Source organism: Phacochoerus africanus, chromosome X, assembly GCF_016906955.1.
Source record: "Phacochoerus africanus isolate WHEZ1 chromosome X, ROS_Pafr_v1, whole genome shotgun sequence".
In the NCBI taxonomy this organism is placed as follows: domain Eukaryota; kingdom Metazoa; phylum Chordata; class Mammalia; order Artiodactyla; family Suidae; genus Phacochoerus; species Phacochoerus africanus.
Window position 1 is genome coordinate 7550113 of NC_062560.1, and position 24438 is coordinate 7574550.

Below are 24438 nucleotides of genomic sequence, written 5' to 3' on the forward strand. Positions count from 1 at the left end.
TCCAAATATTTTGTCACTTTTATGGAAAATAAGGAACAAATGCATATGCTTGGGAGATGATTTCAAGCATCCTAAGAATCAATAATATGTCGTCAATAATGTGCCATATCCAAAATAAGTGGATGCAATTTCAGCTATACCAATGGAAATGTCACATTTTGGTGTATGAGCGTCCGTGCCTGAGAAGGCACATCTAAAAACAGAGTCCAGTTCTGGAACCCTTTCTAAGGATTTTAATGACACCAGCTGTGAATGGGAATTTGACACTTGGCCTCTGCCTCTGCATGATTGAATCCTGAGCCACTGCAACTGCCGACCCACAACAACACTCCCTGGAAGGAGCTCAGGGTGGAGAGCAGGAGTGAGGTGCTCTGTGCTCTGGGAAAACGGGCAGAACAGGTTTTCAGATAAATATTTTCAGGAGAAGATTTTAGGAGCCCAATTCTTGCATCTCCTCGTATCGGGAGAAGCCCTAAAATCCTTCATGGTGACATCTGTTCCTTGGGACTAGCAGTCACCTTCACAAGACCAGCAGCAAACTTCTGTGAAGTATGTGCCTGGCTGTAGGCACCTCCCCCTTCACCCAAATCACATATATGCTTACATTTCCCCCTGCCTCTTTGGAGCGTTATCTCAGAGCCCTCTGGCATACTGCCTCCCAGGCAATGGTCCTCGTTCTGCCCCAAATCAAGCTGACCTCTCAACTTTTAGGGTGTGCCTACTTTTTAAGTCAACAGAAACCTTCAATGGAAGGCAATCCACCAAGCACAGCTGTGTGAGGGATGGGGGAGGAAGGGTGTGAGCAGGTGCTGATTCATCAAAAGAAGGGAAAGCCAAATGGTGGTAGCAGTGAGGGTGGGGAGCAGGTGAATGCTAAGGTGCCTTCCAGTGTAGACATTCTGTAAACTGACTACTCACGTGGACGTTTGACCCAGGCTACATGTTGACAAGGCAAAACGCAATCCTGATTTTTTGGCATACAAACACGGTTCAAATGACCTCCTGAGCAGGAAGAGTAAGTTTTGCTTGAAATATTAGAGGAAATGGCATTTCATCGTTGGTTAATTCACAATTCTGTGGTTTATAAAATAACGTAGCCTATTTGAATCATTATTGTCATTTGGGAATTATCATTTACAAGCCTGGCAGATAAGAAGGATCCCCGTCTAAGGATAAAGTCACTTTGAACTGCCCCCTAGAAACCTTGGAAGGGTTTGTGGACGCTTACGGCAGCTGAGTAAAAAGCTCAACACAATAAAAATGAGCTCTTAAGAGAGTGAGAAGAACCAAAAGAAACAAACAAATATGCAGGACCCAGTTTCATAATTCGTATGCTCTTGAATTAGTAATACAGGAGTCAAATGGAATAGATTAGGTTTTGTTCAGAATATGCTGAAATAATCACTATTTTATGAATACCCATCAGTGTCAATTATTATTTATTAGTAATATCCCACCATCAAATTAAAAAGAAGACATATGTGTGTACTCTATTCTACTCTTGTTTCTCTTTCTCATCTTATTATAATATGCAGTTGCTCCATGAGTAATTAATGATTTTGCAACAACTTGGAAACAGACTAGAAGCATCCCCATCTTGTGACCTATATACCAGGTACCAAACTTGGCATGGGGTGACGTTCTGTTATGTTCTCAGGTTGTTTATAAAATTTTGATTCCTGGTAAATATTTGATACTTTTTCTAAGATCTCCTTTCAAGTTCCACATAGTCCTATGTGATCAGGTAATTCTTGCTATTCTCACTGTGCAAAAAAGACTCCACTCCACACAGCCTTCACTTTCAAAGCTTTTGCTCATTTCAATATATGAATGTGATGAGAATTGCACTAAAGAGGTGCAGCTGATTGTGTCACTGCAACCAACTACATCATATCTGAGGACTCTGACTCAGGGAAGAAAGCCTGAATTCCTTCATGAAGTGAAATCTCCCCTTGAAACATGTGAGGCCACAGCTTCCATACATCTGTCTACCACACCGTTGACAAAGCGGCTTCCTAGTCTCAAACTTCACACACGTCCTATGAAGGAGCTATCCTTAATTTCCTACTGCGTGTGAGACAACGGAGGTTTGGGCTTTTAGTAAATTTTCCTAAGTCAAAGAGCTTTGAAAGGGCAAAGCCAGGTGTTCAGAATACTGACCAGGTTCACTCTCCCTCTCCTGCTGCCACTGTGGCTGGAAAAAGGGATGGGAGATGGGTTTCCATTGCAAACAATAACTTCCCTTCCTCTCAGAGGTTTAAAAGGGAGATAGCACTGATGCTGACCACAGAATTTTATTTATTTATTTAGGTCATTTTAAGGTTGCATCCATGACCTATGGAAGTTCCCAGGCTAGGGGGTCCCATCAGGGCTGTAGCTTCCAGCCTACACCACAGCCACAGCAACACAGGGTCCAAGCCGCACCTGCAACCTCCACCACAGTTCACGGCAATGCTGGATCCTTAACCCGTTGTGTGAGGCCAGGGATGGAACACGCGTCCTCATGGATACTGGTCAGGTTCGTGACCACTGCACCCCAACAGGAACTCCAGACTTTTAAATGTTTTTGGCGTGATTGTTGTTGGAAGTCTAAGTTTCCCTGGCAGACCTGAGGAGACTATGTGATAGATGTATAGTTTGTGAATATGGGGAATGTGTCTTAAATGCTTTCGTTCACTGCTCCTACCACAGTGTCTTATGTGAAACGGATAATCACTGGGTGATCTCTGTCGGTGGAATCTGCCCATGAACCTCTATGGGCAACATGGTTAATGATGGCTGACGGCCCTCCTTTCGATGCTGGCTGTACAAGGCTCCAGGATTGGGGAAAAAAAAAATCTATTGAATCCATTTAGCTGGACAAGTGATCAGAGGAATGAAAGAGACCCATACTCATTGACGATTTTTACTAAGTTGCCAAACTGACTTCTCATTTCAGTTCATCAACCTGTCACGTGCAATTCAACCGTGTGGCTCCCGGGAATGACACAGACATGAATCCTTGCACAGAGGACAAGGACGCCATCCAACATCTCAGCACAGCTTTAGTGCCTAGGGGTAGAAAAAGGACAGTCTGTTCTCTGTGAGACATTTTGATACGGTAATAAAAACTGTAAACAATGCATTCATCCCCAAACCTTCAAATCATCACTGGAAGTTGAGAGAAATCTAGCATTGCAAAATTTGAGTCTACATTCACTACATTCAAGGCACAAACCTTGGAGAATCATGGAGAAAGTCCATCTAATCAATGGAATTCAGAGCAAAGAATTCAGCCACAAAGTGGCATAATTGCTGTAATTAGTCAAATGGTGTAATTACAGTAAACACATGATAAGTTGCCACTGAAGCATGTAATTGCAGAGTATAATGGTGTTATTATGATTTCTGATGATATAATATGATTTGGATCTATCATAAAAGCCCATAACAATATTAAGATATTTTTACTTGTGCATTTTCTTAGGACAAGATTTGGCTTTCTTAAAATTTCTGGGTTTACACCTCAGTCACATAGGAAATCATAGTCTTTTTTCAATGAAAGGAAACATGAATATTATCCAATACAATACCTTGCTGAGACGGTGGATACAAGAGATCAAGGATTTCAGGTTGAAGGGGCAAGTCAGTCATTAGAATAACCCTAAATAGAAATGAATGGCTACAACGCCAGATACCATTTGTACAATCACGGTTGTTATTTCACGTATATTCCATTTTTCAGGAATTTAAATTCTTATCTTAAATGTAATGCCAAACTATCCATGAAAATGAGAACATGATGTGTCACCATTACAGTTTTTGACATAAGTTGTCAGTCTTTGCACAGTGACAATGTTTTAAGGGATGTGCACATTGCTTATGTATGTGTCCACATTTTGTACCATAAAACAGGAGACTGATCATTATGAATTCTCTTGAATTCTTCTTAGATGTAGATTGTGAATGATCCAAAATATTTTTACTTTATAAAATTTAAGAACTGGAAGAATTTCTGGGGGGTTAAGAGAGGCATAGTTAGGGGCTTCATGGATTCATTTCATGGAAGGTGCCATGCCTATCAGCGGAAGTGTGTTTTTCTCAGAAACGGGTTTTCAAGAGGGTCTTCCGTGGATTTGTAAAGCAGAAAGATCTACCTGGGCAATTACATCGTCCAGCTTCACTTGGGCTGGACTCTTCTCTACAAATGCCCATTGGATATTCATTCCACTTTGGCTCAACCTTCAGAGTCAGGAGGCTCTAATCTCTGAAGAAGGCTGTCCCATTATCCATGAATGGACTCCCCCATCTGACTCATTCTTCCCCACCATGTATTCTGCCCTGCGGTCTTCTACTCTCTTGTAGACAGAAGATGCCTCTAAGGTATTTGAGGACACCTGGCATCTCAAAGCATTCTCCTCTAGAATAAGTGTCTGTGTTAAGTCTATACTGATAGAATAACTCTCTCCACTAAGTCTATTATGAATAGAATAAGTATCTCTATTAATGATTCCTCAGTGCTGAGGGAGGGTCTCCGGTGGGTCGCCAGTTCATCAGGATTCTGTTTAGAGTGGGACACAATAGGGGGTGGCAAACATTTTTCCGAAAAGACACAGACAGTGAGCATTGTGGGCTCTGCAAGCCATACGGTCTCTATCACAACTGCTCAGCTCTGCCACTGCTTTGCAAAAGTGGACATACACAATAGAAATGAATGAGGAAGGCTGGGTTCTAATAAAACCTTATTTTAACAAACAGGGATCAGGCTAGATTTGGTGTGTGTGGTCTGCCGATCACTCATCTAGATGAGTCTGAAGTGGAAGAGGATCCTGGGAAACCGACTGCCCTGCTCTGCATGCCAAACCTCTGCGAATCCAGGTCAACAACAATGGAGCATCCTACGGATCTGTACGGAGGGCACAGTTAACAAAGCTCCCTAGACCAGCGTCATCTCACAGCACTTTCTATGACAAGGGAGAATTCTCTGTGCTGTCCAGGATGCTAGCCACGAACCACCTGTGGTTACTTGAGTACCTGAAGTACGCCTGAGCATCTGTGAGTGTGGAGTGCCTGATGCATCTTAGGGACTGACCCTTTAATTCTCATCAACGTATATTTAAATTTCAATAGCCCTTGAGTGGCTACCACCCCGGAGAGCACAGCCCCAGACAATATTTCCTGTGTAGACAACCCTTCCACACCACTCTGCCCATTCGTGGCAGTGTACGTGATGTTTTATTAAATTTACACACAAAGTAGCTTATTATCATCTAAGCAAATATACAGCTGGAAGCATCAAAGAAGTTCAATAAATATTAATGACGATCAGTAAATTGAATCATTACAGATAATGAAATAGCATGACAAAATACGAGTCGTAATTGGAATCAGTCTTGCTTTTTATTGACAAAAATGTTCCATAGAACTAGGAGCCATGATCACATGGTGGTAGAGGCTTTCAAGACTTTAAATTATTTTAATGGATTTCACACTTGTGATATTTATCTGAAGGTAATTCAAGCTTTTCCTATTTGACATTCCCCTGCCATGAATATGGATGGGTTTTTACTGTAGTGTGAATTTCCAAGTGTCTTTTTTTTCTCTTGTACCCTGAAGATTCACATGTGAGCACGCATTATTTATTGCTTAATTTCATTCACACTCTAGAGAAAGGAGAAAAGATCATTTCATCCTAATGTTCACTGTGAGAAAGAAATGAACCAGAACACTAAACAACAAAAAATTTAAGAAGCCCATCCTGCTATAGAGCAAACAAGTTCATGAAATGAGAACACAATCATTATTCAAAGTACATTGCCTTTATTGCATCCCTTCCCTTGTTATTCAACAAAAACTGTCCTTAACTTTGCAAACTCAAGAGTAAACTGAAACAAATGTGGATTCTGCATCAGGGAGCTGACATTCCACGCACATGAGAGATAGTATCGTCAAGGAACCTCAAAAATAAAGCACCGATCATGAGTTAGGCTCTGAAAACCTCCGTGGCACACCAAGGGCACATGACCAAGGGGTGTGGCCTTCCCCAGGAAGAAGGGACATTGGGGTGACATCTCAGGAGTGACAGCAGAGCAGCAGCAGGGAGGGAGCATGTAGGTGAGGAGTGGAGAGGCATGCCCAGGACTGGCTGAGTGCTGGGGTGGGGGTTCAGTCCCCATCATAAGACAAATGGAGGCAGTATGGTCAAAAGTAAGAGTGCCAAGGATGCAGGGGGAATGGAAGTGGTGCAGAACTCACCGTGGTTTGAAACAAACTCTGGCTGCTGGGGGACACAGGCAGGAGGGCCCCAGGCAGGTGGGGGAGTCCAGCTTTGATGCCTCTGCCAGGGTCCAGGTGAGCAGCATTTGCATTCTGTGCTGCAACGATCCGAGCCAGGAGCAAAGAAGGAAGGGCACTTGAGAGGTATTCCAAATGTAAACTGGACAGGGTGTGGGGAAGGAGGGCATGGCAGTCATGAGGGAGCGGGGGTGGGCAGGGCAGGGCTGCCCTCTGGTGTGTAAGAGGGCCTCCCCATGAGAAGAGCTATGGGGCTTTTGAAAGGACCTATAGAGGGCCCTTGAGAACTCTGAGTGCTGGCAGGCGCAGAATCAAGAGAGCTGACTGTCCTTCATTATGGAGGAAAGCAACTTTTCCAGAACAATAAAGACCTTTAAATAGAAGAAGAGCTTCTGTCTGCTTTAGGGTGTGTGTGTGTGGGTGTGGGTGTGTGTGGGTGTGTGTGTGTACAAGTGCATATGTCAAACACAAATGAGGATGCACAGTAAATCCTAATACTTCATATTTACCCTCTGGGAGTTTGTTCCACTTGCTGACGGCATATATGTTTGCCTGTGCCTCTCTCAGACTTAGAAATTACCAAGGTCAAGGTAAGGCCTGCATGAATACCTGCTTCCAACCAGGCCTCGGAGCAGGCAGCCGGTGCTTACCAAACGCTGCCAGCTTGGCACAAGCAATGCACCCACGGACTTAGAATCTCTGCTGCCTTGGAATAAGAAAGGGCAAACATCTGCATCCCAAGAGCTGTGAGTTTCTGCTGGTTCATACAGGATATCCTCAGTCATTCTCTCATCCTGAACCAACGCTATGTGCGTTTGCTATGAGCATTAACTTCCTAAGTAGGGCTCCATAACAAAACACCACAGGCTGGGCAGGTAGAAACAAGAGAAAATGATCATGCCACAGTTCTGGAGGCTAGATGTCCAAAAGGTAGATGTCAGCAAGGCTGTGTGCATTTGAAGGTAGAAACAATCCTCCCCTGCCTCTTCCTAGTGTCTGGTGGCCGCCCTTGGACGTCCCTGACTTGCCACTGCATCAGTCCAATCTCTGCCTCATTGTTACATGCATCCTCTCCATGTCCAGATTTCCCTTTACAGTTAATACCAGTCAATGGATTAGAGTCCACCTTAATGATCTCAACCTAATGCATTTTTATCTGCAAAGACCCTGTTTCTAAATAAGGTCATCTTCATAGGTATTGTGGGTTGGGACTTCAACAATTCTTTTGGGGAGACACAATTTAATCCATAATACCATGCACTGCATGTTCTTAACTGAAGCATCTGTAACTATTTCTTCTCTACTATCTTCCCCTATACGTCCTGGTATGAATGGAAGAAAAATAGGGACACATATTCAGCCATATTCTGGCTGCCTCTACTATTTGCACAGGATTTTATCACCATCTATTTGATGATAAAATTATTTGACTATGCATCTGACCCCCCTCTGACTTGTGAGATCTTTCAAGACATAGGTTAATGAGCAAGACTTGTGCGTTGTTTACTAAATAAGACACATTAGGCATAGGTCTTCTTCTAACTTAGTGCTTAATGCCTTTCCCACAGAGGGACCTAAATACAGCAGATTAAGGATCTGTTTAAGTCAGGGACAGAGGACAGGAGGGGAGAAGGCAAGAGAGGTGCAGTGGCGGGATTTTCCGTTTCATGCTCAGCCTTCAGTTTTATCAGATTAACCTGCCTTCCCCCTTCCTAATGGCCTCCATTGATTCTGCTCTACTCTTGCAGGGCTGAAACTCATCATCAGACACTACTGATGAGCCATGCAGGGAGTGATAAAGAGGAATGGCTTAGACAGTAATCTAAGATGAGCAGATGAACTTGGGGTGTTCTTCAGGATCCACGATCCTCTGGATGGCTGAGAAGGTGGCTGAGTGGGAGCTTTCCAGGCCGTTTCCACAATCAGGAATTCGACTTCATTTAGAACAGTATGAGGAGTCACCCCCAAAGTCCTGTAGTTTAATATCAATCACCCAAATAGCTCATCTCCAAAATGGGCTTACGGTCAGAAAAGGGTTCTGTTTGGACAGCTTCCATGACCAACTCATTGACTGTATTCGTCTCCTATTGGTGCGTAACAAGAGGTCCACAAATCTGGCAGCTTCCAACAGCAGTTATTACTTCAGGGGTTTCCTTCCGAGGCTGCCATCAGGGAGTAAACTCAGGCTGGACCAGGGAAAAAATCTGCTTGCAAGCTCTCGTGGTGCCTGGAAGAATTCAGTTCTCAAGAGTGAGGTCCGAGTCCTAAGCCATGCCATCACGGAAATGGCTTCCCTGCAAGCTTGCTGTATTCTGCTGGCTAAATGCAAGTTACAGGCCCTACCCCGACTGATGAGGTGGGGCTGGGGTCCACAGGAAGGTGAATAACCGGGAGCAGGGCTCGCCAGGGCTATCTTGAGCGTCTGTTTAGGACCCCTGCCAACCAAGGCTGGATTTCTCATGACAACTCGAATGGGACAGGTTTTTAAGGACATGGTGTTACAAGGAAAAAACACAGTGAATGTGGTACCAATATCTACATGTCATCATCGATCAAGGACTAGCTTAGTGCAGACTGAAGTGATGCTCTCTCCACATGTTCATTTCCCGTATCGGTGAAATAAAGAAAGGGAAGCTGTACCACTTACACTAAAAAAGGGACTTGCCTTTCCAGAAAGCCTTCTTGGCACAAAACACTGCTACATTGTGGGTAAACTTGCATCCAATTATCTTTGGAATAACAGATATACTGACACCGTCTAAAGCAAGGTAAACAGCGGGAGGCCGGACATGACAGGAATGCCTGACCTGGGCAGTGTAAGGAAAGCTGGAGACAGAGATCGCTGGGAGCCACTGCTGCTTCCTGCCCTGGAGACCATGTCCCCAGGGCCCAGGAGATGGGGCCATGCTGGCGGGAAAGTCGCTTCTGAGACACCTGCAAAATCCTGAGCCTCTGAGGGCAGGAACCTTGGGGAAAATGAGGGAGAAAAATGCCGGGAGGAGGGGGATAATTATATTTGTCTGATTTGGCTGTAGGTGGACTGCAGAAAAGCAGCAAGCAGTTTCCCCAAATCCTTAAAGCCCAAGTCTTCACTTACACGCTCCCAGACTTGAAGGCACCATGCAGGTGAAGCCTAAAAGACTCCAAGCCAAAATGTCAGTCCTGTGTGTTTCTCAGAAGTACATGAAAATCCTTCCACACCACCCTGTGGTCATTCTTGCGTTGTGTGTCTGTGTGTTAAATGAGCACCTTTGTTGCACAGAAATGGCATTTCTGACTCTAGATCTTCTTTGTGGCTACCTTCTGAAGTACCTTACTGTTTCTGATAGTCTCTGAGATTCTTCAGCGTTTTCTGTGCAATTAATCCTCTTGTTTGCAAATAGTGGTCGTTTACATTCTTTCCAATTTTTAGGTTTGATGTATTTTCCTTTGATTTTGTGCTCACTAGGACTGCTGGTTTAATGTGGCATGGAAAGGACAACAGGCTGATTACAGAGGCTTTTCTGGAGGACAATCTGTGCTGAGACCAGAAAGGTAACTTGACACCAGGCATGTGAAATCAGAGGGACCAGAGCTCCACACAACAGGAACAGCAAGGGCAGAGGCCCTGAGGTGGGCACACGTCTGGTGTGTTTGATCAGCGGAAGAAAGGCTAGTGGGCTGAGCACAGAGCTCGGGCAGGGGAGCTGTAATAAATGAGCTGCTGCCCATCAACTCTGGAACACTATGTTGCATTTGCAATGCTGCATGCAAGAAGATACTTATGAAATGGTTTCAGTTGTTACAGTGATCAAAATACTGACTGGTACTAGATGGCTCTGGGTTCTGATGGCCTCAGATCAAGATGACGAGGGCAGCAAAGTTCGTCTTGAGGACTAATGTCTTCCAGTCTTTGCTCCCCACTTCCCCCTGCATCACATCGCACAAGCACTCCATTCTCTGCAGGCTGTGCTCCTCCCTTGGACCAGCCCCACCTACACAGCAGCACCACAGGAAGACAAAGCCACTCCTAACCAAACAGAACCAAGTGGCCGATCATGGCTTTGCATGGTGATCATGAACACACAATACAGGTGGGTTAATGTGACAGCCTCCCCAGATCACCTGTTCTTCACAAGAGAATTAGAGGACAGGAAATGTCTCTGATATATACAACTGGCTCTCTGTATCTGCAGGGTCTGCATCTTTGGATTTGACCAGTTACAGATCAAAAATATTTTAGGGAGTTCCTGTCATGGCACAGCGGAAGCGAATCTGACTAGGAACCATGAGGTTTCGGGTTCAATCCCTGGCCTTGCTCAGTGGGTTAAGTATCCAGCGATGCCATGAGCTGTGGTGTAGGTTGCAGACGTGGCTCGCATCTGGCATTGCTATGGCTCTGGTGTGGGCTGGAGGCAACAGTTCTGATTAGACCTCTAGCCTGGGAACCTCCATATGCCGCGGGTGCAGCCACCAAAGACAAATATATATATATATATATATTTAAAAAAAATATATATATATATTTAAAAGAAAAACTCTAGAAAGTTCCAGAAAGCAAAACTTGAGTTTGTCACATGCTGGTAACTATTGACACAGTGTTTACATTGTATTTACAATTATTTACATAGTATTTATGTTGTATTAGGTATCATACATCATCTAGAGGTGATGTAATGCACAGGGCAGGACTGCATAGGTTATGAGCAAATGCTACACCATGCCATTTCACATTACTGACTTGAGCATCCTTGGATTCTGGTAGCATGGGGGGTCCTGGAACTAATCCTCCCCGCACATACTGAGGGACCACGGTAACAGGTTTAGCTTTGACAGCACCAGCAGAGACAGGTTTATTTTTCCCCCATGATGATTCTCACATCCTAGGGGAGCATCTATCCATGAGGCTGCTGACAGGCGCTAGTGTAGAAACGGCAGAAAACTGGTTCAGGCGAGGGAGCCTAGTTTCTCAGAAGCACTCATTATATTCTTTTGGGCTTTGCATTAAATGGTGATCAACCTCTGTGTGTTCTCTGTAATTTCTCTCCACTTCCTACACTAGATGTCACTGTGCAGCTCATTATTAAATAGCCTAAGGAAATGCTCCAGAGAGAAATGAAACGATAAACGGTGCTGAAGGATGCCCAACATAGCAGCATGTTCCCCAACCAGATGACATTCGGCAAGGACGCAGCGTGTATCCGTACATGACTTTCCATTACTGAAACGCTAAGAAGACTTATCAACAACTTACATTTCTTCCTGTCTTTCCCCCATCTGCATACCTGTCATCCTGATAAAAAGTGAGAATTTGGGAAATGCAAATAGCCTAGTCATGAAATTTAATGATGGCACATATGCTCTATTCCATTTGCAAAAAAATACACCACTCCCTTGATGTTTAAAAAATGTTCTCCCTGAAGACTGTGGAGCTGAAATAGAGGGAGAGCCCAACTCTATGCCTTTGCTTTCCTGGCTTCCTGTTTCTGTCGTATCATAGACCCTACAGTTGGAAATGTGTTAAATGTTTTTGGCAGGTACAGGGACCCACTGTCCTGCTTTGTCCAAGATTGAGGAGGTTTTAAAACCCAGATGCTAAGCTTTAGTACTTCAGAATGTGACTCTGTTTGGAGATATAGGGCCTTTAAAGAGATCATGAAATTGAATGGGATTTTTGGGTCCTCATCCAATATGACTAGAGTTCTTAGGACTTGAGGCTACAGAGAGAGGGAGAGGTGGCAGGCACCCAGACAAGAATGAAAACACATGGCAAGAAGGCACCTGTCTGCAAGCCAAGGAGAGGATGCAGAGGAAATCAAGTCTGCTGATGTCTCCATCTTGGACTTCTAGCCTCCAAACTGTGAGAAAGTAAAATATCTGTTTTTTAATGAAAACAAACAAACAAATAAATAAATAAATAAAACAGCCAAGATGAGCTGGTCAACCTACTATCAGTAGACACCGTGAAGATACATGTACTGGCATCATTACAAACCCACTGCCCATATGAGAATTCTTCTGTGCACACACACACAGAACCCTGAGTTTGGAGACTTAGGCACCAAGCACAAGACAAGCAAGGTTACTCAGTTTAAATTCCACCAGAATGACGAGCTGGAGTTGCTAGGTGGCACTCAGAAGGAAAAAAATATTTTCCAGAACCCTTGCCAGAAGCAAAACTATTTGGCCACGTCCAAAGTTTTAACAAGAGTGACTACAGAAATGGAATGATTTCAACACTGTCTAGAGGGTGCACTGGAAGACATTTCCAGGCTAAGGCACACACAGTGCCATCCTGGCAAAAAGGATGCTCCTGTACTAGATAAGAGGATTAACTTTTTCTTAAAAAAAAAAAAAAGAAAGTAAAGGAATGAGATGCATGGATCTAAAGGGCCAATTCTACAGTGTACAATGTAATTAGTAACAGTGATGCAAATGCATGGTTTTTCTGCATACCTACAATAATATCTAAAATAATATTAGATCATCTTTGTCCAATAAAATACAGTCAAACTGTCCTATTAGGTATTAGGGGGTGATGATGGTGTTGATGACACGTCCCTCTAATCTCTTCCTTCAATCGTCACAAGGAATGCCTCACTGTCACTTTGCAGACAAGGAATTCTGGTCACAGATCTGCTCAACCCTGCACACGCAACTGGTGGAAGCAGCTTTTGAAACTAGCTCTCTCTCTGATGCAAAAAATGAGGCATTCTACCCCCTTTCTTTACAGTGTCAAGGGTTCCTGCCAAGGCTTTCTCCATCAGGAGCTGGGTCCTGCCCGGGGACCCTTATCTGGGGGAGCCGTTTACCTGAGGATTCATCCTAAGTATCTGGAGGAACTCCCCAGGTTATGTAACACTGCTTTCATTTTTCATGTGAAAGTTCTTTCTTCTGAAGATTTCAGTTAAACAAATTAGTGGCAATGGATAAAGTATACAGTACAGTGTTTCCTGCAGATTTTATATAGTATGTAACATAAGGTAACCAAAACAATGTGCTACAAATCTCAGCAGAAAGAAATGACACTGAGGGGAGTTGAATGCACTGATTATTTTCAGAAATGTTGGAGAGGAATGTTGAGGCACTGAATGCACTGATTATTTTCAGAAATGTTGGAGAGGAATGTTGAGGCACTGGGTGCAGGACCACTAGTGAGCACCTGTTACTTCTGACTTTCAGTGGCCACACATAGGCATGGATACCAGAACCCCATAGGAGCTGCATCCAAGGCTGGTCTCCTGCTTCCCACCAGTCTCCTCCCAGAAGCCACCATGAAGCCAGCTGGCAGATACACACCATGCATTGGGTTCTCCTCTTAGTTTACAGAGAGAAAGGAGAAGGATGAACAACCACAAATTTTGCTAGCCACCTGTGCCAGTTCTGGCTGGACTCTCTGCTTTGCCTATGTTTCATGCAGCTCTAAATGAGGTCTATCACTGCAATATCCCTTGAAAGATCTGTCTGCTCATTCTGCTTATCAATGATGCACAAATTTCATCAATACAGTATCAACCAGCAATCAGTGGCTCCCCCAAATAGGTCCAATCTAATTAAAGAAAATTCTGTAATTTCAGAAAGTCCTATATTCTGCTTTGACCTGTGAACCCAGCTACACAATCCCTTCTGAAGATGCTGTGTTGGCACCCTAGTGGAACACAGCTTACAGAAGCCATGGACTCAAGTCTGGAGAAGATAATTTTGAGATGAGTGTTTTCTGAAAGCTGTCCCCAAAGTTCTCATGAGCAATTTCCTCCAGAGTTATTTCCAGTCTCCCACTTTCCAGTTTCCATACTGTTATAGCAGATGAGTTAAAGTTACCTGCCCACAGGCATGAAGAGCACCAGAGATGACCCTTTACACCCCCACCCACTGCTAGGTCACCCAGGAACAGCACAGTAGGCTGAGAGGCCACAGAGCATCAGGCAGGCACATTTGGGATGACAGGATCCCTTACCATACCTCCATAGCAACAAAACTGAGACTTTATAAATGACAGGATCCCTTACCATACCTCCATAGCAACAAAAACTGTGACTTTATAAATCTGATCTCTCCCGTGACTTAGAAAGAAATGCTTCAAGTGAGATAGAGGTGTGCCGATTGAGAGATACTGGCAATGAATGGACCTGATTTGGGATTGTCATCACAGCTGTGAAGGACGCCAGGCTCTGCATGTGCTTTCTGCTTCTCAAATAGAGAAACTACAAAGCAGTTGAAGGAGTGACTTTAAAAACACGTAGCCACCATTGTGCCTCAGTCACTTCTCCCCATGCCAGGCATGATGGAGTGGAAAGCCTCCAATACAAGTATCATCTTCCAACTCTGAGCTCAGCGTATCCAAGGACTCACCACTCAGACCTCCGAGTCAGGGACCAAGGGCCCAGCCACTGGGCAGCCATGCATACTGTGCGGCCATGCCCCCACCTCGCCTCCTATAGCTGAGGCAGCAGGGTTGCTAGGGTAAGCCGTACAGTGCCTCCTCCTAAGGATGTCCGCATCACCCCTGGAACCTCTGTCAGCATCCCCTCCCGGCACAAGGGGCTCTGCAAATGTGATGAAATGAAGGATCTTTTTTTTTTTTAAGGGCTGCACCTGCAGCGCCTGGAGGTTCCCAGGCTAGGGGTCAAATATGAGCTGCACCTGCTAGCCTACACCACAGCCACAGCAATGCCAGATGTGAGCCTTGTCTGTGACCTACATCAAAGTTCACGGCAACACCAAATCCTTAACCCACTGGGCGAGGCCACGCATCAAACCTGCAACCTCATGGATACTAGTCGGGCTCATTACCAATGACCAGACGGGAACTCCCGAAGTTGAGGATCTTGAGTTGGGAAGATTACCCTAGATGCTCTTCCTGGACCCAATGGAACCACAAAAGTTGTTACAAGAGGGAGGCAGGGGTGGCAGAGAGAAGGAGAAGCAGAGGTGGAAGGGAGAAAGAGAAATTTGAGGATGCCACACCACTGGCGTTAAAGATGAGAGCCAGGAGAGAAGGGGTGTGAGGTGGAAGAGGCCAGGAAATGGATTCTTCCCCAGAGGCCCCAGAAGGAACATAGCTTTGGATGTAGCCCCACAAGCCCCGTCTTGGACTTCTCGTCTACAGAATTGTAAGGCCTAAACTTGTGTCACTTTAAGCCACCAAGCGTGATAACTCGTTACAGCAGCATCAGGAAACGAATACAACTGGTTTTCTCACCCTGACTCTTTTTGCTCATTTCTTGAACAGCCAGGATAGGATCCTCCTCCTTTTTTCTTGTTCTTGGATCTCCTTTGTATAAAACTCCATGGTCAGCCCATCCAGCATAGCTCTTAAAATACTACATGTACCAACGAGGAATTTCATCATTCTTTCTAGGCGTCAGAGTCTGGCTCACAGGCTACCTTTTTGCTGCAAAATCCTTTGTTTGCTACCAGAAACCAAACACTGCCTTGATGCTTGTCATTTCGTTTCTTCATAAGACATGAACCTGCACCACGTGGTCACCCCTGCCAGGCAAAGGGAAAGGCTGGACCCAAAAATGAAAAAGAGAACCAAAGGAGAAAGGAATCGCTTAATAACATACCTTCTGATACAGAAGTTCCCCCCGCAGTGCCAGGAGAAAAATGAAGTCTTTGTCCTTGGACGGTCTCTAGTCTAGGTCAGCAAGGTCAAAACTTGAGTTTTGAACTTTGAGTTTCAGAATCACAGGTGGGGTGTGTTAAAATACGGGTTACCAGGTCCCACTCTCAATGCTGTAGACTCAGTGGGTTTGGGGTAGAGCTGAGGATTTGCTTTTCCAAGAGGTTCCCAAAAGAAGTTGGGGCTGCTTGACTACCGGGAGAGAGGAGATGTAAGCTGGATGATCAAAAACACAGGGTAGCGAGTGGCAGTGCTGTGTGAGAGATACATCAAGCCAAGGAGAAGACGAAAACCACTGCTGCTTGGAAAGGGAGACACAGCATCACGGGAGCACGGCAGCTGGACCTCAGCAGACGCCAAGGAAAGACACAATTCCAGGTCCCAGGAAGGACACGTACGGAAGCAGAGAAAGGACGTGACAATATCTGGCTGGGAAATGGCCCACAGACCCATCAGGGGGTGACAGGTGTGTAAAGCAGATAAAGAGTCTGGGCAGTTAGATGGGTCTAGGCTAGCTGACTTGAGTACCAGGTAAGCTCTCTGCAATTTAGTGCACCAAGTCCTTATGACAGAGGACGTGCCAGGTAGCAAGAGGTAGGGAACAAAAATTGGTCCTGTTGGGAGCTGGAACCTACCTTTAGAAAAGAGGACTCTTTGGGGGGTGGATTTCATGCAGGAGAAAAGAAGAGGATGAAGATGTTTTGGGCAGCCGTCAGAATTGGGGTCCAAGCCCAAGCTGGTGTCACAGGCATGGGGATGAGACTAATGTGAAGCAGAGGCAAGAGAGGAAATCAAAAGATTTGTTCAGATGGTTCAGTGTAGGTTGGAAAGAGAGGGTCAGAGTAGGCAGAGGAGACAGGAGGACCAGAGCTGAAGATGAGCAGCAAGTCCAAGGCAGGACCAGTGAGTCCGCTCATCCACGGGATGGATGCCGCCAGAGGAAGCTGTGGGCAGAGCAGCGGTGGGCAGGTTATCTTTTCCAACTGACCCCGGCTCCAGATTTCATTTCTGAAAGCCTTGCCTGTCTGCACCAGGATGCATCCTACAGGGCAGTGAAATTAAGTAACACTTTGATTATATGTTCTATTAGGGGCAATGACAAAAAAAAATGATACATGTGTTTCTGAGGCCAGACCTCAATGTTCCTAAGTCAGTTTGAAAAGTAGAAAGAAAAAAAAAACTGACAATTTTCCTTTGTTCTAGCAGAAGAGGCAGATCTCGTTTTTGGAGAAAGAGTGAGCTTCCATGGGGGATGAAGTCCCGTGTATATCTCAGTGGGTTATCTGGACGGGTAAAGAGAAAGCCTCAGCATGCTCTCAAAAGGCAAAGTTCAGAGTAATGAGGAATTAAACAATGCTGCATTGTTCACAGAGACACCTTTTGGCACTGTAAGCCGAGGTCTGGCCCCAGGGAGATGACGCATCTCCTCGCCTTAGACGTACAATGGGGTTACGTCCATACCCCCACCGACACCTTAGCCCAGCCTACCTTAAATGCACTCAGAACACTTACATGAGCCTACAGTTGATCAAAATCATCTAACCCAAAGCCTGTTTTATCATAACGTCTTGAATGTCTCGTGCAATTTATTGAATGCTGTACTGAAGGTGAGAAACAGAGTGATGGTCTGGGTGCAGAGTGGTTGGAAGCATATGGGTTGTTTCCACTGGTGATCATGTGGCCGGCGGGGACCCACTGCTCACTACCACTGCCCAGCATCGCTGGGGTATCACCGTCTGTATCACTAGCCCAGGAAAGCGTCAACATTCAAAATTGGAAGCACAAAAGCCACGGAATATGTATTGCTTCTGCACCATCATAAGGTGGAAGCATCCATATCATGAGATTGATGGGGCAAAGGAGGAATTTCCTGCTCTCTCTGGGGAAGACTGAAAAGAGATCCCTAATTCCTGATGGTGGCAGAAAACAGGGCCCTAGAAATGGCACCAGGCCAGGAAGGGGGAGAGAGAAAGACGAGGTGGGTGGATGTGGGGAGCCTGGGGGCGTGAAACATGGCAGATGCTCTGGGTTATGACACTGCAATTCCCTCAGGCCAGCCTCACACCTTCAGTGCAAGTTTATCCAGGGCTTGGCTGAGGATGCGAAGATGTCAACTCAGCTGTGGATACAGGTGTAGGTGTAGACAGACATGGAGACGTACGCACATAGGTGGATGGACACGGTACAGGTGTAGGTGAAGGCACAGACATAGAGGGAAGTATACAGGTGGAGACAGAGGCGTCCTTACAGAGGCAGAGGTAACTTTAGATTTAGGTATAGAAACTTATATAGATAGAGCTGAACGGTCGTAGCCATAGACACAGATGAAGAAAAAGGTAGTTTTAGAAATAGGTGTAGGTAGCTCCACACGCACAGGCAGAGATATAAGAAAAGGTATGCAGCGTCTGGGCTGGTACCCCTGGGTTCTTCCCACCCACAGTAACAAACCGACAGAAGCCAAACATCCAGACATTTCATGCGTTCAGTGCTATTGCTGAGCAGGGCCACCCTGGGGACTTTGGAGGCAGCATCCTGCTCTTCCCCGACCCACACAAAGATGCGGGAAGAGGGACCAGGTGAGCATCGAGGTCTGCCCCCCACCTACGTGCTTCACCAGCGAAGGCGGTCTTGTTTGCATAGATATGAAATCAATGTTTACTTTAAAGCACAACATATGGCTCAAATGAGAGTTTGTGGTCTCAGGTTCACCAGCTCTAATTAGGCATGATCTTCATTACGTGGGAAAAGCGTCTCCTGGATGAACTTTCCAAGACTATTTAAACATAAGTCATTTAAAGCCATATTAAAAATCAGGGAGCCATGACAACCAGCTATCATAATACAATACCTTTGTTTAGATAGTACCTGGGAAAAGAAATGTATGATTATCTTGGCTTATGAACTGGCTTCATAATGACATGTCATGCTCATTTCACTTCATTTCAAAAGCCAATTTTGAATTTTCTAACTATATATGTTTTAAACAATTAAGGCTAATATCATTTTATAAAATATAATCCATGGCTACATGCTTATTTTAAACCTTCTATTGTCAGAGGAAATAGAGTTAGAACAGCATTCAAACCGGTATTCATCAATTTTAACTTCTAGAAAATAAAGATAATTCAAATTTCTAGCATAGAGTATAACATTCTTTCCCAATGACTATATGCTCTTTCATTCAAAAGACCCTATTCTTCTGGTTCCCATGCCCTGCCAAGAATGTGATCTACCTCGATTTACCACCTTCTGCTTCTGATTAGCATCCTCAGGACCTGGTTGGTTCTTTAAGCCACAGCCTAGTGGGAATCACAAACACAGCTTTCACTAAATTCATTCATTCGTTTTTAAAATAAGAGTCTATTGTGCATTTACATCTGCCAAGTATCACGCGAACTAGACACAAACACACATACACACACAGAGGGACACTTGCCATGGAGTCAGGGAGGTAGGCTTTCATGAAACACAAATAACCATGCAATTACAATTGAGCAAAGGGCTACGGAAGAAACAAACAGAGCTGGGAGAGGATTTCAGAGCCTGACCTATTTAAACACAGAACAGATCCCGAGGCAAAGCTTCCACCACAAGTCTGGCTGGGGAGAGGAGAGGTGAGATGGGGAAGGGAAGAGAGCCCATAAAAGGACCTAGGAAGCCAGCTATCACGATGGCAACTGGAGCTTCATCCCATCAGCAAACCGTGGAGAATGATGCAAAACGCCACTTCTGACCCAAGCAGCGAGGAGGCTGGGGTATGATATACCAGCTTGCATCCATCATCAGCACGAGATGCTTTCCAGGGAGGGGTGATCCCCCAGTGTTTGGGGGCCCTTGGCACCCACAGGGAGGTCAGCCTTCCACGGTCCTGCAGTTACCGGCACAACGCAATGGTTACGGCCCCAGGGATCTGAGTCACACGTGGACAGCATCTGCCCCCGGGAGACCCCACAAGCACCGCCCTGACAAAAGACAACTTCAACTGAAGGAGAGTCTTCACAGAAACAGATGTGACAACAAGAAACCAGGTTAATTCTTTAGAAGAACAGAGACAGTGCTGCCAGAATACACAGCAGAGCCATCGGCACAGATAAGGTGCTTCGGGACCTTCCAAATCGACACGGAATGTGAGAATGGTCTGGCCAGGGCCCAGCTGTGGATGCGCATACTGCATGAAGGAGGACCTCTGGGCTCCCTTTGTATACATGAGGCAGAAGGAGTCCTGTATGTTGGCCTGCTGGATACGTAGGACATAGCATCCCGCCCCAGCTAACAGCACTTCATTAATTGTCAGATGAAATAACACAGGTCACACATGTAAGACGACCACAGGCACAGTATGCGAACATGCACCCCTTTGGTTATACACAGAGCCCTCTTTGGTTTTTATTTTTAATTTTTGGCTGCACCTGCAGGATGTGGAAATTCCTGGGCTGGGTTTGGAACCCGTGTCACAGCAGTGACAAGGCCAGATCCTTAACCTGCCACCAGGGAACTCCACTGAGCCCTCAGTTCTTACCCTCGGGCTCTCCAGGGAAGCATGCTTGGTGCACACATACCCCTGTTCTGTGGAATCATGGCAGACAGATGCTTTGAAGATGCCTCGATGTCTCGGCTCCAGCAGTGGGCTCTGCTTTGTCTCATCAGGGATCCAGGACTGCCGGGGATTTCCGAGCATATTTTAAAATTTTCCCATTCAGACATTCCAAAATTGCATTTATGCAGATAGTAAAAGGAATCTTAAAATAATACCAACTTTTTCAAAGGTTACTCTCAAAACAACAGATGAGAGTTACATGGAAAACGCATGAGGCACTGATACATGTCACAAATTTGCTTTCCTTATGCACGTACATTAGATCTCCGAATTTAAACAAGTTACTTTACACGCCCAAGACTCATTTTCGTCCTCTGTAAAGTTCTATTTAATAGGATTATAGAAGATTAAAGGAGTTAATTGCTCAGCAATAGCGCTTGGCAGAGAGAAAATAGCCGATAAAATGTTAGCTCATGTTGCCATTGTTAATTTCTAAGATGACTGTATAATTTTATCATCCAGACCTTGGAGCCTTTTCCTAGTGGAAGTAAAAGTTATGATTAATTATGCCAGGACTGCAGGCCTCCACCTGGACTATTCCAGGAAAGGGAGGATGTTTATGTCCAGGAACACGATCAACAGGATACAGATGTAAGCAGTCATGCCCTCATCTCAGCTGGGCTTCATTGCCAGAAGGCTGATTCCTGAGTTAACAGAGTTGTACGGACAACCTGTGTGGGTGTGATGGCAGCTAGAAAACAATGTTGGGGAGAGCACACTCCACTGAGCCTCCACTCCACTACCGGGTATTGACTGAAGATTCAGTGGTGGAGCAAAACAGATTGCTTTGCAATTAACGTGGAAACATCCTCTCTGCATCAATGCCTTCTCTCCAAGCAGACACACATTCTGGACCAACGACTGCAAAGTGCTTTATGGCCTGAGTTTGTATAACAGCCTGGGCATGGAAATGCAAAGGTTGGAGTGCATAAAAGAAAACCTCCCAGCAATGAGAAAATCATGCTTGAAGTAAGGAAGCCCCACCTCCCAGACCCCTATTTCAATTCTCGAAGATCAAGACTCTGAGCTTTTCAAAAAAATTTTAATGCCTGACCCTTTTCTAAATAGCCTTGATATTAAGGAAGAATTTCAAAATCTCTGAATGGGTCTCGTGACCATCTAGGCCGTTTGATGTTTCTCCTCACGTCTGGGTCTGCTGCCTGTCCTCTAAGTCTTGACCCAACCTCCAAGCTGGCCCTCTTGTTATGCCTATCAGCAAATAACAGCAGGACACGATGATAAGTCCTGCCGTGGTTGCATCGGACAGGGAGCATGATGGCAAACACGATGGGCTCTGGTCTGCTTGGAAACGTCATCCCCTTCTCAGATGCTCCCTCCCTCGGCTCTATCTTTGGGCACTGTCGGCCTCTCTAGGGTGGATCTCAGGAGTGGAACTGCAGGGACGTGGAACACGCATTGTGGCCACTTCCCTGCATATTTGCAAACTGCTCACATGCAATGGCCTTGCTAACAGAGTGTTGCCAGATTCTGAGATTTGCCACTCGGATGGATGGGAAAATGTATCCTTTTTTTATTTCAATTTGCATTTTCCCCCATACCACCACTCTTGAGTGTCTTTTCAAGTTGTTATTGCTGTTCTCCATGACTGCTGTTCATTGCTAATTTATATGCTTTGGTGAATGTTCCATGCAAAGTCCTTAAGCATTTTTTTCCATTGATCTCTTCGTCTCTTCCCAACTGACTTGTTGGATTTCTATATCCTAAACAATAACCCCTTGGTCTGATATAGATACATAGTAGAGAGAGAGAGATAATAGGTAGGTAGGTAGGTGGATAGACAGACAGACAGAAGATATGTTGATTGCAGATATCTTCATCTATTCTGCTATGTACCTCAAAGTTTTAAATTTATGGTGACACATCGTGAAAATATTTCAGATTTGGATTAAAATGTATTTAGTAATATTTATTGATGAGTTTGGGGTTTGCATATGGCTTTAAAAGCTTTAAAGTGTTGTTTCCTATTATAAAGACATTAATCATTTTCATTCAAGTGCTTTCAAAGCTCTGTTTTTGCACATTTAGGTCTTAATCTGTCTCTATTTATGCCATGAGATAGAGATCTAATGTAAAAAAAAAATTTCTAGATGAAAAGCCAATTCCCTGAATCCTGTTTACAGAATTCAATTATATGAAACGGCATATACTTATGGATCAGTTTCTGGAACCAGACATCCATGATTTTGTCACAGCACTTTGCAAAAATCTTGATTTCGAATTTTGAAAGAACTCCTCATTATGTTCTGAGTTTTTAGAATTTTCAGTATTATTTTGGTTAGTTTTGGAAAGACTGCTATTACTTGTAAACTTAACCATGCTTGCTGAATACCAACCAAACAAAACAAACTTATTAGGATTTTTATTTAAATGCTCTTAGTATTTATTCACCTTTCTGAAAAACCAACAGCATTATTATAAGGTCCATCTAACTTACACTATTTCAGGTGTTGGGTCTATCTATATTGTTTAGCATTATTTTATAATTTTTCTCTAGGCATAGTTCATATTGCTTTTGTACAGTATATTCCTAGATAATGTATAAACTTTTTTGCTAAAGTGAGTGAGATCACTTTCCTTTCACATTGACTAATTTGGCTAGTTCCAGCGCGGTAGAATGCTACTGCCTTCTGTCAAAGTGAGACAATAAAAATGCATACATGAGCACTCTCAGGTGGCATTTTATCAACCACAAGTATGTTTAGCTGTGGGTTTTATTCAAGGTGATTCTTAGAAGCACTGAATTTTAAAAGGGCTGAGTCAATCCATAGACAGGTAAAATGACACATTATACAACATATCCCAGAGGTTAAAGCAATTACACAGGTGCTGAATTGTTGAAGAGGTACATTTACTGAGCTCTAGTTGGAGACACCACCTGGAGCAGGTGAATCATATAGACGTTGCACTGAAACAGGTAGTGAAGTTTGGGCATCCATTCAAGCAGCTTTGGATAACCAAAGATGTTTAAATTTCTCCCTAGTTTAAGACCACTTAACAACCTAACCACATGGAACCTCGCTTAGGGTCTTCTGGTTCTTATATGCCAGAGTCAAACTCACTTTAGTGACTCATATACGTGGGTCTGCCTTGGCACAAACCTACAAGGTGCACCATTTTGAAGGCACCAGCAGGGCTTGAAGCCCAGTGCCCAGGACATGGACTCTGTCTGTGCTCTGGGTATGTGCACACAAGACCATGCCTGAGGGAGTGTGCCCAGAAGCACCTCAGAGAACTTTGCAGGGTCTGGTGACTTGAGCCACAGCCCCCTGTGATCGGGTCAGTGGAGCCACAGCTCAGGACACTTCCCACCTGGGAGGGGGGTTCATGGGAAGGGGCTCCTAGAGCAGTCCCGTTGACACAGGCCGGGAGGGGAGGCATTCATGCCTTTGCTGAGAAGCCTGGAGACTCCCAGCACTTTTCACAGAGATGTCAGGAGACCCAGAGGGGGAGGGGAGAGAGGGATGCAGGACAGGCTCCGGAGAGCACAAGCCAGGGGATGCTGCCCACGCTGGTCCAGTGCACATTTGCTGGAGGGCTTGGTTCACTCAGTGATGGGGGTGGGGGGGGGCTGTGGAACTTGGCAGTTGATCCATGGTTGAATGGGGATTCTACAGGCAGTGTTCACAGTAATGCCACAGCCTCAGCATTTAAGTCGTGTTCTGCCTCTTGTTGTTTTTGTTTTCCTTTGTTTTCTTTTAACTGCCTGAACTTCTACCTAGATATTCCTCCTCAGTTTTCTCCCTGTAAACCTATAGCACTTTTCACCTAAATTAATGGTGCTTTATAACCAATTCTTTGCAATTTCTCGTTTCATTTTTTAATGTTCTCTTTCTACATCAACCTTTTAAGTGTGGACTAATCCACGATTCAATTGTCAGGCCTCTCTTTTTCTCTTTCTAAATTCTCTTGCCAAAAGTTTACCCTGATGCTTTAAATATCATCT